Source organism: Euphorbia lathyris, chromosome 3, assembly GCF_963576675.1.
Source record: "Euphorbia lathyris chromosome 3, ddEupLath1.1, whole genome shotgun sequence".
Lineage (NCBI taxonomy): Eukaryota > Viridiplantae > Streptophyta > Magnoliopsida > Malpighiales > Euphorbiaceae > Euphorbia > Euphorbia lathyris.
Genome location: NC_088912.1, coordinates 34137440 through 34143701, shown reverse-complemented (window position 1 = coordinate 34143701; position 6262 = coordinate 34137440). Strand labels below are relative to the sequence as shown.

The window sequence follows — 6262 nt, the reverse complement described above, 5'->3', positions numbered from 1 at the left end:
CCCTTTTTAGGTACACAATGGATTGGACTAACCCATTCACTATCCGAGATAGGGTAGATAATTCCATTGTCCGGAAGTTTAGTAATCTCATTTTTTACTACTTCTTTCATGTTCGGATTTAGGCGTCTTTGCCTATCCGCTTTAGGTGGCTTATCTTCTTCTAAGTGAATTCTGTGCATTACAATGCTCGGATTAATACCTTTTAAATCTGAAATTTGCCAACCCATACTTCCTATCCTATTTCTAACAACTTCTTTCAATTTCTCTTTTTGGACTTGTGTTAATTTGTTAGAGATAATAATAGGTAGAGAATCGCCTTCGCCTAAGAAAGAGTACCTCAAATGACTTGGTAATTCTTTAAGTTCTAATTTAGGTGGAACTACAATTGAAGGCGGAACTGGTCCATCTTCTCGAATCAAAGGTTCTGGGTCCTTATCTTCTAGTTCCTCACTCATTATAGGTTCTATTATTTCTTCTTTTTGAACAATGTCATTTACACATTCTTCAATTAAATCAAGTTTCATACAAGCGAAATCCTCCATAGGATATTTCATCGCTTGATTCATATCAAACTCAATCTTATCATCACCTATTCGTAAAACTACTTTCCCTTCCGACACATCAACTAGAGCACGTCCCGTGTTCATGAACGGTCTACCAAAGATTAGCGGACAATTTACATCATAAGCAAAATCTAAAATAACGAAATCGGTAGGAAAAATAAATTTGTCAACTTTAACTAAAACATCCTCAATTATACCGTATGGTCTTTTAGTGGTTTGATCCGCTAATTGTAAAACCATATTGGTACGTTTGATGTCTTCTTCTAAGCCTAACTTATTAAAAATAGATAATGGCATCAAGTTAATGCTTGCTCCTAAATCACAAAGACAACTTGGGAATTCTATATCTCCCAATTTATACGGAATGGTAAAACATCCGGGATCTTTGAGTTTAGTAGGCAAATTGCTTGACACAATCGAACTGCAATCTTCAGTTAGCGAAATGGATGAAATTCCTTCCCAACTGATTTTCTTTGAAATTAAATCTTTGAGGAATTTTCCATAATTGGGAATTTGCGTAATTGCATCCATAAATGTCAAATTAATATGCAAATTTTTAAGTTTATCTAAAAATGTTAAAAGTTGTTTGTCATAGTCCTTGTTGCGGACTTTGTGTGGAAAAGGTGGTTTGGGTATAAAAGTTTTTGTACTAGAGTCAATTGGTGCATCTTTTTGTTTTAATATATCTTCTTTGGGCTTCGGTAAATCAGTTCCAGGTACAGTCGAATTTCCGGGCATTTTCGGGCCTAAGTAGTTTTTCCCTGAACGAAGAGTGATAGCCTTAACATGCTCTTTCGGATTTTCTTCCGTATGGCTTGGAAGACTTCCCTCTTTGCGGGATGGAATTGATTTGGTGAGTTGTCCAATTTGAATCTCCAAATTATGGATGCTAGATAATTGGTTTTTAATAAGCTGATCGAATTTATTCTCGATCCGTTTAAAACCATCGTCGTGATTACTTATTTTTCCGCTCATCGCATCAATGAATTTGTCGATTTTAGAAGATAAAGCGCTAATCGTATCTCTTGATTTATTTTGATAATTATTAGTACGATTTTGATTAGCATTAACATTATTGTTATTATTATCTCTCCAGTTAAAGTTAGGATGATTTCTCCATCCAGGATTATATGTATTGGAATAAGGGTTATTAGTTTGGTTTTGTCCTTGGACAAAGTTTACCTGTTCAATTTCACTCATACCTTCGTAATCCACATCCGTTTGGATTGGCTTACCATTTGGATCACACGGTGCCATAAACCTATCAATTTTGTGCGTCAAGGCAGAAAATTGGGCTTGCAACATCGCTACTGGATCAAGATTCACTATACCTTTAACTGATGATGTAGTTGAGGATGATGGTTTCGCTGATGGTAGGTGTCCACGTTCCGCGGGCCACATACTGCTGTTGATTGCCATTTCCTCCAAAAGTTCTCTTGCTTGGGCAGATGTTTTCTTCATGAATAACCCTCCAGACATAGCGTCCAATGAATCTCTAGTTATAGGATTTAGTCCATTATAAAATGTTTGCATTAAAAGTTCAGCGGGCAATTGGTGGTGTGGGCATAAACGTTGAAGTTCTTTAAAACGTTCTCAAGACTCATAAAGAGTTTCACTATCATTTTGAGAAAAAGACGTTAACTCTTTAATGACTCTTGCGGTTTTTGCTAAAGGGAAAATTTTTGATAAAAATGCTTGGGCTAATTGCTCCCAAGTCTCAATTGATGCGGCTGGCATAGAAGTTAACCATTCTTTGGCTCGATCCTTCAAAGTAAAAGGAAAAAGGCGAAGATTGATTGCTTCTGCAGTCACATTTGGTATTTTAAAAGTGTCACAAATTTCTAAGAAATTTGTCAAATGGGTATTAGGATTTTCGTTAGGTAACCCGTAAAACGTTACATTATTTTGCAACATATTAAGCAACGCAGGCTTAATTTCAAATTGGTTTGCATTAATTTGGGGTCTAACTATACTGTTTGTTACACCGGCCACTCCTGGCCTAGCGTAATCCATAAGTGTGGCCATAACTTCAGGCTCGGTAATTTTAGTTTTTATTGGGGTTTTGTTTTTCTTTTTCTTTTCTTTCTTGTTCTTTTTAAGGGTTCTTTCAATTTATGGGTCAATAGGATCTGGTGACGTGCCCGAACTTCGAGAACTGCGCATGAACTTGAAAATTCGCACGAACCGAAACTACCTATAAAACAGAATTTGAAAAATAAATATGTTAGTAATTGAAAATAAATAAAATATAAAAGTTTGAATAAGTATGAATAAACCTAGATTCGTAATAAAACACGAAAAATTTCAAATTTTGTCAAAAATTTTGGCATTCTCCGGCAACGGTGCCAAAAACTTGTTGAGCGATTTCCGCAAGTGCACGGTATACGCTTGTAGTAATAAAAGATATCGATCCCACAGGGAACGTTTTTTAACAAAACTTATTTACAATCGGTTAAATTTACTTTTAAGGTTTATAATATGGAAAATCGTTTAATCGGTTTTGGTTTTGAAATTGCTAGAATGAGAATTAGATTAGAATGTGAAGATGTTAGAAAGTATCTGATTAAAAATGAATTTGCAAAACAGGAACGTTTTAGTACTTTAGAAAAGTAAACAAATATTTTTGTTTGCATTAAGCAAAGAAAACAACTTTAAACTTTGTACGAATTATAAAGATGAAATAAATGACGGAACCTCTAATTAATTGGCTTTGAACGCGACAAAACCCTTATCCGGGATAATTGCCCTTAACCAAATTAAAACTCTACCGAGATAATAATATGCCTAAGTGTTCAACAAAGTTTCCTTGTAAAGATTTTGGATTAAATACGTTTTAATGAAAACACCAGCAGTCACTTTAGTGGATTGGTTACCATAAGTGCTGCATAAAAATCTATCGAATAGAACAAACTTTATTAGATGAAATATAAATTGATACAAGTTTACAGAGAACATGGAGCATTGAATTCTTCGACGGCGTGCAAGTGAATGGGTTGATCAATCCTTTCCTTGGGTTTCGTTAGAGTTTGTCAGGCTCAGGGGCGAATCCTCTACTCAATCTTCTCACTGAATCTTCATAATAGAGACTGGGTCGGTCCACTACCAAAATGTAAACTAAACTGGAACAATGTCTAAACACTACTGCTTTTGTTATTATTTTGTAAACAATGTGTGTACATCATATTGCTTTTTACAGAATCAAAATCTAACTTCTGAATCACTTGATTCGGAATTTCTGCATAAATTCTACACTAATCTCTGTCTTCTACACATATATCACACTATATCATTATTATCTTCAACTCTCCATCAACTCTTTATTTATAGATGTTGAAGAGTCTTGATTGAAGTGTCGTGTCCGTTGTGAAGGATCGTGTCCGCTACGAAAGGACGTCTTTATCCACCCGAACGATCGCGTTTCGTCGAAACCGAAAGTGTGTAACTAGGCTTCTAAAATCTCCTGCTCGTACCGAGAATATTAAATTCTCTACCGAGAATGGGGGAGCATCAATTGTACTTCAGACGAAGGGAAAAAAGGCTGAAGGACGTGTGTCGCGACCGTGATTGGGGGGGCCGCGGTCGCGGCACAGAGCTTTTTCGGTTTTTCAGCTCTGTTGGTCCCTTATAAGGTTGCAAATATAGTTCCAAGGGGGGGGGGTTAGGAACTATTTGACCTTTTTAAAGAATTAGGGCAAACTTCTTTTTCTTAAGAAAAGAGTATATGACAGCGGCGCTGAGTAATCAGCAAGACACTGGCTTAGTCAATTGGTGACTAGGTCAGTTACGTTGCTTAAGTCAGGAAATATCACTTAGAGTCTATTCCTGAACTAAGTCGTTTGCAGCGCACAACTCAGCTTGACCTCTTTACTTGGTCAGTTTTTAGTTTATATTAAGCAAGCAATATATTAAGGAGTTAAGGGTTAGAAATACTTCACTCAGTGGAGTTATCCAGGTTCGGCTTCTTTTAAGCCTACGTCTTGTCCCCGGAACACGTTCCGAGCTTTCAAATTCACTACTGAGCTCTTTAAAGGTGGAGACTCAAAAACCCTTTACAAATCAGAAGCTGAGTATAACAAGAGTACCTTCCTCTATACCTCTACTCACTTCTATTCTAATTCACTAAGTACTAAAACCGAGTACTCAGCTTCTCCTTTCTAATTCTAGAAATGATTAAGATTTGTCCTAAACAACAATTGCTAGAACACCTTAGATGATTGAAGATCAATCACTCTAGACTTTTACACAGATATGAAATTGTAGTGTAAGATTTGCTTTGCTTTTGGATGCAGAACTTTTGTATGCTTTTGGTCAGCGTAACGGCTTTTGCTCAAAGTTCTGTATATAATGAGGATTCTGAAAGCTTTATTTATAGAGAGCTGTGAGGGCATCTGGTTATTTCGAATTTCGAAATAACCGTTGGAGGGAAATGGCTTCATGTCGTTTTCACTCAGTCTGTTCAGCAGTTCTCTTAGCCAATCAGATTCCAGCATCTTCTGTTCTTCGGTCAGTGTGGCAGTATGTTCCTCCAATTCAGGTAATGTCAAACAGACAGCTTTCTGTGTCTTCTGTTCTTTACTGAAAGAGGAAATACTTTGTCTGAAAGTTACCTTGTGCTCAGCGGCTGTCTTGTACATTTTGTCGAGACAGCTCAGCAGCTTCTTACCGAAGTTGTCTACGTGGATCTTCTGGATCTTTCTTTGCTCAGCTGCGTTTCAACACTCAACGGCAGCGTTTTGTAATACGCGGGCTGAGTGGTCTTGGCCTTGTTTGACTTGGGCTTTGACTTTTATATAGGGCTTGGGCCTTATAATCTTTATGTCTTATAACAATTATAAACTCAACATTGAACAAACACATTAGTAACAATAAATCAAAGCATTTAGACTTAGTGTGTTACACAATATTTAATTGTACTTAAATAATTTTGTCAAATCAAAATCCTGTGGAAAGGTGTTTCAACAAACTCCCCCATTTTAATGTTGGCAAAACTATTCAGCAAGGAACTCAGCATTGAGCTCCCCCATGACAGTTGACCTATTTGACTAAGTAAACTCCCCCGTCAGGGCTGAGCTACTGACTTAGTTTTATTCTAAACATTTTAAGGTTTAATTGAATAAGTCTAAGGTCAGTTTTCAAGTATAGGTCAGCTTATGGGATATATTCTATTTTACTCAGTCTTTAGCGGAAGATTTGTATAGTAAAAGAGCACTGAGTAATTAATTTGTTCAATTGTTCATTTTAGACAAGTTCAAACATTGTTTTTACGCAGCATACATTTAACAGGTATTCTACTCATTTACTGAGTTTAATTTGTACTTAGAAGATGCATTCATAATACTTAGCATGGAAGGATAAATAACACAAGTTGAGTTAATAATGCAAGTATTGTATTAATAGCATAGAACAGTCAGCATACATAATACATATTACACGAAGAGAGAAATAAGCTAAGTGTAGACTAAGTTTTAATGGCTATCTATTTCTTTTTCTTTTGCTGATTGTTGCCATCAGCTTGAGTTCTTCGCTGATCTTTCTTCTCCCCCGTTTTGCCAACACCGGGTGGAGGCAGCTTGAAGGAGTCCAAAAGAACAGCTCTGGTGAGCTCAGCAGAGAAGGTCTTCAATCGATCAGCACTTTCGTCTAACCCATCGAAAATAGGAGCACCGTTGCTGAGGACATGAGGATGAATACCAATGTCA

The 6262-nt window shown here is 36.6% G+C and overlaps 1 non-coding gene across 1 annotated transcript; it reads left to right on the top strand.

The window, feature by feature from the left end:
• Positions 1-2112: 2112 nt before the first annotated feature.
• On the top strand, positions 2113-2219 carry LOC136225215 (small nucleolar RNA R71). The gene has a single exon (XR_010686941.1). It is a non-coding gene; the product is annotated as a small nucleolar RNA R71 (small nucleolar RNA).
• The last annotated feature ends 4043 nt before the right edge of the window (positions 2220-6262 follow it).